This window comes from Struthio camelus, chromosome Z (assembly GCF_040807025.1).
Source record: "Struthio camelus isolate bStrCam1 chromosome Z, bStrCam1.hap1, whole genome shotgun sequence".
NCBI classification, from domain to species: Eukaryota; Metazoa; Chordata; class Aves; order Struthioniformes; family Struthionidae; genus Struthio; species Struthio camelus.
The window spans coordinates 42,215,663-42,227,252 of record NC_090982.1 but is presented as its reverse complement, the minus strand read 5'-3'; the positions used below and the strand labels follow the sequence as shown (position 1 = coordinate 42,227,252).

Sequence of the window (11,590 nt, the reverse complement as noted above, 5' to 3'; positions counted from 1 at the left end):
AAAAAAAGACAATGCTTGGAAAATGTACACGCCTTATCTTCAAACACAGTCTTTTCAATGCTACTCTGCAAGTTTAGTAAGAATGCTTCGGGTGATTGCATCATGGTCCCACCCCGTGCTAATGACAGAGGTAATACTCATAGCTAAACCAGCAATTGCAGTTTGTGATTACAACTCTGATGACCTGGAGCCCAGTGCAGTGATAGTTAACTGATGACTACCTGCTAATTTGAACATCCCTGTCTAAAATCAAAATGAAACTTCAAAATCCATGCAGCATAGAGATACAGCTATAGCCGAGCTCAGTCTTGCTACATTGTATATATCATATGGGATCTGTAAAATGCAATTGAAAATATAAAGAGCAAATGAAAAACCAAACAAGCATATTAACAAGAAATTATAACACAATTCTTATTTTCAGGATTATCCATGAGAGACTCCTGTTCATTATGCAAAGTCTCCGAGAAGCTGAGAAGCACTAATGGAGAATTCACCTTTATCAGCTTGTACTGCTGAAGCAGAGGCGGCAAGTCACAGGCAGAGAAAAGATTGGGAATGCACTAGGTAAGGAATACTGCCTGAAATCTTTGACTGTAAGCTTTTATTAAAGCCCGTGGTAGTCAATATGCTGCTCAATCATACGTTTACAGGGCATTTGGGAATGTCAGAAGCCCTTCTCCCAGTGATTTTAGATGCTCTGCATCCACAGAGTCATTTCTAAGTCATAACAAAAACATTACCTAAGTATTTGTTTCAGAAACCTGTGCTGGGAATGAGGCCAAACCTCACAGTTACAACATTTCTCATCACTGTGGCTGCTCTAGCTTTAGTGTTGCCTGCTCCAGTGTCTGTAATGCTATATCCTTCCCTTCATGGGTGAAGGACGCAGCTGTGGAGTCACCAAGTGGAAACCCCTCCCTGTTCTTTAACTCCCCTCCCACAATAATAGCTGCACTGCCCTTGACTTAACAAACAAGCAAAAAGCTTTACGGATAAAAGTCTAAACTGTACCTGTCTTGCAATACAACATACTGCTTGTTCAGAGTGTTCCCTCTATCAGAAACGTATCTACAGCCAAGAGAGATGACCGGTGTGATTTATTCTTGGCCACAATAATGTGTCTCCAAAAAAGGAAGTACCTCTTTTTACATCTAGAGTTTTTGATCATTTGGAAAACATGACAATACAGAAGGGAAATGTCGAGGCAACTTTACTCATGCCCATGTGCTTAGCAACATCTTGCCATTGCTTAGGCTGGGAAATTTCACAGAACAGATGTATAATACATTCCATATTTTTGCTTTTCTGGTTCTTTAAACACAGGCTGCTAGACAAAACCTAAACCAAACTGAGTAAAAGCCTCTGGTTACAGCAATAGCACAGGAGGTTCAGCTGAAGTTTGTTATAAAGAAGAACGGAAAAAGCATACCAGTCTGCAAAATGCGAGCATAACTCTTTCACATTTTCATCTCTAGACTGCTTATGAAAATTATTGACAGATGTGAAAGTGTGCAGCAGGCCAGGAAATTCTCTTCTGCCAAAGGGACAGCATGCAGAGCAGCTGTCTTGGATGTATAGGCCAAACCCCACACTAGTAATAAACAGTATAGCCAGCCAGTCAACAAGAGCAGAGTATCTGCCCCTCTCTTGTAGGATCACACTGTGATTTGAATGCAGATGCCAATAAAGGGTGTGAGGGGCAAATACTGAACCAGGTTGCACTGGTTACTTTACGAGTGTTAGTTCATCCCTTGTATTAGGAGAGGAGAAAACAGTACCGGGCACAGCAGGTATTTACAAGCTACTCAGTATCAGCAGGAGGAACTGTGAACAACGCTGCGAGTTAGCACAGCACAGAACTAGAGCGGATCATTGTCTCCTGGTAGTTTAGCAGAGCTGACAAGTGCATTAGGAGGAGCGATTCAGGATAGCACCTGCTACTGGACCTTTTCTGCATGCTCCCTGCTCACTGTCACAAGGGAAATTAGTCCCCTCACTCTGTACCTTGCAGTGTAGATGGCCCAAATCTCCTGCTTTGAGGTACGATTTATAGTCCTTTTGTTCCGTGTTGAGACAAGCTGCATGTATCATACCATACCCTTAGTTTATATACATTCGGATGTTTGAGCCTGAGTTGTTAAATGGATGCATGTGGACAATTAAGATCATTTTTACACAGAATATTAGTAATAATACATGATCTGCTAATGTCCCTCATAGTTATCTGTGCTGAAACACCTGGGGGTTCGTAATTCTGTTTTTGCTTTGCTTCTGAACATTTTGCTTACTCTAGTAATACACATGCTAATATTTTCACATCATGTTAATGGTCTCAGGCACGTAAGGAAAGTTTCATTAAAGTTCATGGATTTGTTTCCCCTACAAACAGTTGCTTGCATAATAAGGAGTGCTGTCAGGCAAAACATGCTTTTTCTTCCAGTAGTTACCAAATCAGAGAGAGTAAAAATAAACTATTTCAGAAATTTTCCTGTTTTGCTGAGCATTCAGTTTCCTTTCAAATAGCAGAATTTGAATGCTCTGCCAATTCCCAACTGAATTCTTTTTTTTGGACAGAACTGAATCTCTTTTCCTAAAAAGTTGTGTGTGTTCCAAAGAAGACTTTGAGCAAAGCTAAATAACCTGCATATGTAGTTCCACAGAGTGGCTTTGTTCAGTAAAGAGTTGCGGTAGCGCGGATTATTTTGTGTTACTGCAGCTCTACCATCTGCTGTGATAAATAATGTAGTAGGCGCGATCAATGCCCAAAATAATTATGTCAGCAAAAACCTTGATGTAATGTAGATGTAACGATTCTGCAGTATACTAGGGTACTCCCCAGATCAGGACATGGCATCGGTATTATCCTTGATCAGCAGTCCCAGCTCAGCCTGATTTCTGGCCGTCGACAAATCCCCTCTGGCCTTGCAACAAGTCACAACGGGGCTTTTCTTGGAAGGACCTTGGGACTATTTCTCCCCGATGTTGTCCCTGCAAGAACAGCGGACTGTGCCAAGGTTAAATGGGAGTGACAGGGTTTGCTTCAACTCCAGGAATCACTCCTAAACGGGGCTGCCCCTAAGGGGGCACCAAGTGTGTTCCTTCAGGTACGTCATGCAGACAGTTTTAATTGTCAGGCTACACAGGAGGGGAGGACAGAGGAGTGAGGGGCTATTTTATATAGCACTGTAGATAACAGACCAGCAAAACCATTAAAAATAGCACAGGGAAACAGGATACAGGAGGGATATTTGGCTACTAGGAGGTAGCTTCCTGCTTCAGGAACGCCAGGTTTGTGAGTTTAAGGCGTGTATTTCTCGTTTATAGTGTTGTCCATTAAAAGGGAGAATGACCGCTTACAGCGTTGGGCAGACACTTCAATAATGAGCATGTTCGCAAAAGGATCAGAGCATGCTTTGAAATAAGAGGGAGCGGTGAATCCTAAAGAGCCTATTGGCATCATTTTCCGTCCAAAATTTTTTACTGATTTTTCCCTTCACTAGTCATTTGACCTAGTTTGAAAAGCTACCATCTTGAACCAGCTTAAAACTACTATGCAAAATGCATTTGTAAGGAATAGGCTTTTAAAGGGTTGTCACACAGAACTGGCGTAGGCTGGCCTGGGAGACTGCGAAAGCAATCAGTGGCCCACTCTCCTATTTGTATATAATTCCATTAAGCCTACTCCAGTCCTGATTCAGGCCTGCATCTCTGAGAAATCCTAGCCACTAGCAGAAGCGGATCCTCTGAGAGGACTTCTGGGATGTGAGGTAAAAAAGGAATACTTAGAAGGACTGAAACTTACTGATAATGTTGCAAAAATCCTAGGGAAAAAAATTAACCAAGTTTTTAACAAACTGGACCCAAGGAGAAAGGAGACTCATGGAAAATATTGTTTTTCTTGAATATTGCTGCATCATGGATCTTTGATATCTTTAAACATTTATAACAAATCAGGATGAGAGAGCAAGCAATAAAGTTTATAGACTGTAAGCACAAAGTTAACTGCATTCTTAGGAAAAGTCACTTTTGAAAAAATGCAGATTTCACCCCAGACTGCAGATTTTTTTGACTGATCTCTAAATAATGATTCAGACACATTCATTGTATTCCGTTATCTGATATCACACAGTAGTTGAAATCAAAGATCAAAAACATGGAAAAAACTGATAGACGATACAGACTAACCTTCGTAAAGTTCTTTAGGTGTGTTAGGTAGAAAAAAAAAATGGGCTAGAATGAAAATGTTAGAGAGGAAGCAATATACAGCTATGGTAAGCAGGCTATCCTCTGGAAGAGGAACCTGGAAAGCTGGAAAACTTTGCAGAGAACAAAAAATTGGAGCATACACAGGTATGAACAATGTCCAGCACCTACAAAATGCTGCAACAGCTACAAAAAGATGCCAACATTTTGCAGGAATTTGCTATCAAGAGCAAAAGAAGTGAAGGAAAACAAGTAGCAATCAAGATAATAAGGATTCATAGGAAGGCAGTGCAGAGAGCGATAAAGAAGAACACTAGATAGATAAAAAGCTGAACCAAAGGAGCAGATTCTTTCACTAGTGATGGAATTCATGTAAATTATAAATTGAACATTGATAGTCAGGCAAACATTGCATCTGAAAATGTAACTTCGGAATAAGAAACAGAAAAAATTGAGAACGCCAAAAATGAGAGTTCACGGTACTGAACAAAAAAAAATCAAACTTAACTTCCCATTCAAAATTTCACATTCTTTAGCAGAAATTAAAATTTAGAATTGGTTTGTTTCTTATAGTAACCAGGAACAAAGCTAATATAAGCTTTTGTTCTGTTTTGTTTTTCCCCCTCTAGCAGCAGTTTGCAGTGTGTGCATGGTAGAGGAATCCAGAAACATGAACAAATAAACTGGCATCAGTGTGTCTGTAGTAGCAGAAATAATTTGGCTATTGAAGCTCTGGAATGCCAAGTACTGCCCAGGGAATCCTTAGCCCAGAGGCATTCCTCTGGTCATGAGGCAGAAGCTCAAGGCAGAAAAAGTAAACATCCTTTTACACTAGAAGTAATATTAAAAACAGAAGAGCCTGTGGAATACTTAAGCCTATTAGTTACGGCAAGTAAAGCAATGAAAGAGATTCTGACTGAGGTGCTTGGGAGTAATTGAATACACGGCATTTCTTATGACATATTCTTTATGGTAGAAGCAGGCTGGAAACTCAAGATATCCACAGGAAAGGAGGAATACACTGATGCCTCCCGTGATATGACAACTGAGGGGGGTTGGTTTCCAGCTATCACTCTATGACTTGATGACAGTATAAACAAGGAAATAAAGACTGATAAGAGGCATCTGATAAGAGGGTTGCTTTCAAAGGTATTTGACAATTGCAAATGATAGACTGTTATAATATTCATTTTCTTAGATTATCCGGTCTTAGAAATAACGAGGAATAAACTTGGAGAGACCACAGCAGACGATGAAACACTGCAGAAAGTCATTCAACGCCATCCTAGTAAGGCATCCAGGGAACTACATACCATATTATCACTTCAGTTCAGAGATATATGTCATCAATGGCTTATTAGTTAAGGTAATAAAATAATGGTGGCACAGGTGTTATGGCATGACATTAGTATGCTTCAGAAAAATATATGGAGGTCAGATGGTATAAAAAGGGTGGTAAAAGAAAAGTCTGTAGGGATAGAAAAACATAAAAAGGTATGAAATGTGTCAAAAATCTTAGCTTGGACAAAGGGGAAAAATCCCCACAGTTCCAGACATGCAGAAAACAAACTCTAAGATAGATACATTCTGGCAAAGAGGATATTATAATGTTGTGTCATTATGCTGAAACTGTATTTTTAGAGAATCTAAGAACATATCATGTCATGCACACAATAAATCTGTATTTGCCAAACTTAAAATCTTAGCATTGGTAGGTCTACTAATAGTTCATGGTAAGTTGTTGGAATTTTAAACAAATAGTGGAAGATTTCAGAGCTCAGTGAGAAACATACAGTACCAGGTATTACCCACTGAGCTACTTACTGGGAAGTGGCGTAAAAGAGCAAATATATTTTTGAAAGTTTAGCCTTTTACAAAGAATCCCAGCTTGGCTCTGCTGAATTTGAGAACAATAGGCAAAAAGAGACAATCTCCAGCAGAAATGTTAATTAACATGAAATAGTAACCAGAAATCCTTGTTTAAGCAAGACAGCAGGAAGTATAATCTACCTTGATAAATTAAAAAAATCATAAAAATGCAAAAAATAATCAAATGACTGGGATTCCAGGATGCTAAAGCCTCAAGATGGTATTTGTACATGCAGCAGCAAGCTGTGGGCTCAGAGGGCTATCCTTACTGAGGATATTGCTCCTGTCCCTGTGAAATACAAAATTTTGAAAGGTAGTCTTTCAGGAATGAGCTGCCATTTCCCCATTTCTGTATCTTTAGTGAGGGATACGAAGGAGGAACGTGTAGCAGCAAACTAAACATAACGTGGAACATATGTAGAAACAGATCATTCTACCAGCTCTCCCATGGAAAAAAGAGTCAGCAGCTGCAGCAAGCAGTCGGGAGAAAGAAGTGCACCTGAGGAGATCTACTTAATTAGAAAAGTTCTTGAAAGGGTTCCTAACGTGTGTTTTATTAGTATGAACTTGTAAGGTTGAGTAATTTTCTGTTAATGTCAAGAATAGCCTCAGTGTCATTAAGAGTGAGCAAAGACTAGGCTCATAGGATCTCAGTCCTAGGGGATAACTGAGGTGGGGAGGGCCCTCAGGAGGTCTCTGGCCCAACCTGCTGCTCACGGCAGGGTCAGACCCAAGGTCCAGCCAGGTTCAGGGCTTCGTCCCCTCGGGGCTGGAAGCTCCCTGAGGAGGGAGGGAGCTGCCCAGTCTCCCTGGGCCACCTGCGCCCCTGCCCAGCTTCCTCAGAGAGGAGCCTTGCCCCACAGCACGTGCCATGGAGAAGAGCCTGGCTCCATCCCCCCGATAACCCCTTGTAGGTGCTGGGGGGGGGGGGGGGGGAGGCTGCTGTTAGGCGCTCTCGGAGCTGTCCCTGCTGCAGGCTGGACCAGCCCCAGCCCTCAGCCTCTGTGCACACCGTTGGAGCAGTCCGGGAACGTGGCAGCCTGCTGTCCATACGTTATGTACGTAAATTCTCCTGTGTTGTAGCACAGTTCAGCCACGTTTTGAACTGAGAGCCCAGCTACAGGTCTGCTTCTTTAAGGAGCCCACAACACCCCTGTAGCCCCCTTGTCAGAAAGTAAACACTGAAAGTTTCATGGAAAAAAAATCCAAAAGAAGAAAGAAACATAGAAAGTTGTTACTTTTTGCACAGTATTAATTGTGTGCATATATACCGACTTCTATTTGAGGATTTGGAAGTACCTTACTATAAATAATCAAACTCTTTGTCATTTCCCCTTACAAGTATGATCTGTAGCAAAGAGGAGTTCCAAGTCATATGCTGCAACACTCTGTGGCTCTCACAGTAAAGAGAACTGCCGTGAGATGGTATGAAAAGATGGCTCAATGCTCTTCCACTGAGATCAGTAAAAAAATCAGCACGCACTTCAGTGAAGAGTAGGAAACAGGCCAAAGGAATCAATCTCCTGCATGTTCAAGGCCAGCTAAGGGGACAGCATCAAAATTACAAAAGCAACAGCACTGTGCTAAAAGAAAACCCACTTAACGGCCAAACAACAAAATTATTGCAGATGAATGCTGCTTGTGGCTGCACAGCAAAATGCAAAGCTGTGCATTTCAGTGTTTTCCAGTTTGAGCTGCTTCTGACGCTGATGCTGTTGTCATGTGAATGTCTGTGATCACGTACAGCAAAGGTCTTTATAATGGTGCTGCCACCTAAAGTTGTAAAACAAAGAAAGGGAAATACAGAGTGAAACACCAATTTTGCATGCCATTCTCAGTTGCAAAATGAATAAAATAGCTTTTCCATAAAAAAGTCCACGCTGATATGAATGCTGGTGGCAGATTCACAGACAGCTATGAAAAGGATGATCTTCAGATGATCTTGACTTGCACACAGCTTGTTTACTTGAGTGCAACAGAATTTTAGTTGGTGAGGTGCATACGGCGGAGTCAGAAAGGTGTAAGAACATGTCCATTAAATTAGTGGGAACATGAGTTTACACCACCTTTGGGTGCTCAGCATGTGCACTACACTGAATAAACACCTTAATATAGAGGTAGAGAAGTATAGGCAGTTTTTATGGAGAGCAGCTAATTGTACAATAATCTAGTTTGTATCAGTCTATACGTGACCTGATTTGGCCCATGACTACAGCCCATTTGTAAGGAGGTTCAAAGTAGCAACAAATGGAGCTGCTTAAAAGCCTGAATAGATATGAAAGATTGTTTTACGCTGCTGCTGCTCCTGCTGTGACAGTGGTGCCTGTCAGCAAAGCACTGAAGGGTATTTTTAAAGCAACTTATACGTCAATAGTGGCACCTGTGAGTAAATTTAGTGGCCACTCTTGGCCAAGAACATACGTATTTCACTTCACAGTGCTAATGGAAGAGAAACTACAGAGGCTACAGCCTTTCCTCTTTACTTAGTTAATTTATTCCTGCTTGCTGTGACTTGTGACAGTCTTCTAATCAGGCTATTGCCAAAAATTTACACGCGCTTTTAATGGAAAGGCTGCAAATAGCATCTTTAGAAGTCACTAGTGAGAGCTTCTAGCCGCGCTCTGTGTGGCTGGTTTATAGGCATATCACCTTGTGCAGTATTTCACTAATATTTATATATATCACTATCCATCAGCGTCACATCTCATTTCAGATGTCACTTACCTGATTTACATAAAAGAGGATCACATTCTTATTTAGTGCTTTGAATATACAGCAGAGTTCGGAAAGTTCCCTGGCCTGTCTCTCTACTCCTCCTTCTGATCAGTAAACGAAAACCACACTTAAGTGAAGCTTAGATCATTTGCCTTAGGAGGGAATAAAATTACTTGTAGATATTTCTCTCATTAGGTTTCTCCAAAACTAATCATATCAAGAGCTAACACATTTAGTACGTGATTCACGTTGGGCTTTGTTTTCCATTTTCCTTTGTCATCTGACCAGTGCTGCAGTTGTGCAGCAAGTCTGTTCATTTTTTCTCTTGTCTGAATCTTTAAATTTCTTCCAATTTTTTTATGTAATATAATATTATGCAAAATGAGTTTATAACCGTTACTATTTCCCAAGACTAAAATGCATTTATGTTTTTTATGTATCGTATCGATATAAAAATAAAAGTGATAGTATATAAGTTGGAACCCCATAAATTCAAAGCTCTCATCATGAAAACCGTTTCAGAATTAACATGTTAGTTACAGAATATGAAATCTCAACACTCAATTAATTTTCTAGAAATAACTGTATCCTGTAATAAAATATGTGCCTTGCTTTGTTAAGCAATTCTAGCTCTGTCTCCAGTTACATTTTTGTCTTCTTTTGCTTACAGTTTAGTAAGTTATTGAGGATGACAGCTGTAAAACTAGGTAAGCAATAGAAAAACCAATATATAATACTTTATTGGTATTTTCTTGAGGACGGTTACTCTTAATTACATGTCCATCAGCCATTCAATGGAAAATTGCAGTTGTCACAATAATGTCATCTAGCTATAACCAAAGCCAATTTGGTAATCTTAACGGTTTTGATAAATTGTCTCATCTTTTCTGTTGTTTATTATATAGCACATTAGCATAATGAAATATGGATTTGTCAAATAGTTATATTGTGTTAGTCTAGACACTGTAGTCCCTTTATGTAGGAAAAAGTCCACGTTCTACTAGACAGTACTGCTTATGTAGTAGGAAAACACTATGAGTTTCTAGGATTCTAAAAATCTTGTAAACCGGGACATTATGAGCTTTTGGTTGAATCATCTGGCAAGGAAATCATTAAAGATTCATATCTTGTCATATTTTAAGTAATCATTGCTGATTGTTTTGTATTCTGAAAAACACGCCAAGTAGCACGCATTAAGGATGATTCATAGTCTCTCTCTGTCTCACATACAAAAACACACATATCCACACAAATGCGTACATATCCACACACAGACTCCTAAAAATCTAAGTTTGACTATTTAATATGACAAGTAAGCCAACAGCAGGAAAGGATTTCCAAGATTGAACTGCCAGGTTTAGCCTTTTGAGTACTGGATTTTTTTAGTTGTTTTCCTCTCTGCACTGAATGTTTAAACATAGAACCTAATTATGGATTATTCCCAATTACTATCAGACTTTCTCTCTCCTTCTGGAGGGAGAGTGGGTCTCTCTATTTTTAGATAAGAAGAAAACACTCGGGTAAAAACAAACACAGAATGCATATCATGGTCCTCTTTTGACTCGTGGCTGTATTTGCTACCAATTTCTTTGCAAAGTCCCTCTGGAAAAATAGAGATAGTGTAGTTAATAGTAAGTTCAAAGAAGATTTCCTTAGAGCCACCGTATTAATAAAGCATTACAGTTTGGGAAATTTATCAGTGCCACTGAATCACAGTGGCCTTTGCAGGGGAGGCTCAGCAGTTAGCATACAGGATAAGATACTGGAATGGAAGTAGAAAAAATTATTTGTTCTTCCAAAATGCAATTAAGGGCATTTCTACACTGCAGCTGATATTCTGTCCCAACCAGTCACAATGTTTTTACACATGATCTAACTGTATTTTGTGAATAAGGCTTTGGAGAGCTGTTTATATTTGCACTGTAGCCCCATTGGCATGTTAATCTCTACATGGCTCAACCTGATTTGGTGTTTTGAAATCATTGCCTGAAAACCTGAGAGAGTAAATTGCTTATGGAAAAAATACACCTACTGCAGGAGAAAAGAAGGTAAGACTGAAACAGCCTTGCCTGGATACGAGTCTCTTTGTTCCAAGTGATTTGGTATATCAAAACAGAGTAGGACACCAACGTCTTGACGATTATTAGTTCATTTCTCCGTCGCTTTCCCTTCGATTTGGTTCTTTCTCAGGTGTATGTTTCTGATATACTCTGGCCCCATTCTGCTCACACATGCACCGAAATTACCCTGTTACTTGGTCTATGGGGGCAGTAAAACAAAACTGTGGAGAATGCACCTTCCAAGTTTTATTCATGCCCTGCCTCGCACAGTATTTCCTCATTTCCCGATTGGCTGCTCCAGGAACCATTGCAATACAAATAATAAACAGCAGTAATCAAGCCATAGGCAGATAAAACATTGCCAACTTCCTTCTGACACACCATCTATATATATACACACCAGCAAAACCTGCACTTCCTTCATCCCCTTCTATCTGCCACACTGGGCAGCTGCCTCTGCCTCTCACACCGACCCCACTGCCAGCAACAGGATGCTTTTCCCCCCTTTCAGTATTGCTGCCGTTTACTCCTCCAAACTGCTGGCGATAGGCACTTATCAGCAGCATCAAACAGCCCTTTATCTTTTCAAAACACTGAGATAATTCTCTGCCATAATTATTCTCTATGCATTACCTTTAAACAGACCTCTGCAATGTTACCTGTTAACTGGCGCTAGGATAGAGGCAGAGAATCTGAAGTTGTCCCTGCCAACTATCTTCTGTGCAATCCAGTGTTTTATA

At 40.2% G+C, this 11,590-nt stretch overlaps 1 long non-coding RNA gene across 1 annotated transcript; it reads left to right on the top strand.

The window, feature by feature from the left end:
- Positions 1–10,631, top strand: LOC138064506 (uncharacterized). Its single transcript, XR_011137770.1, has 3 exons — positions 1–130; positions 425–567; positions 5,405–10,631. It is a non-coding gene; the product is annotated as an uncharacterized lncRNA (long non-coding RNA).
- The last annotated feature ends 959 nt before the right edge of the window (positions 10,632–11,590 follow it).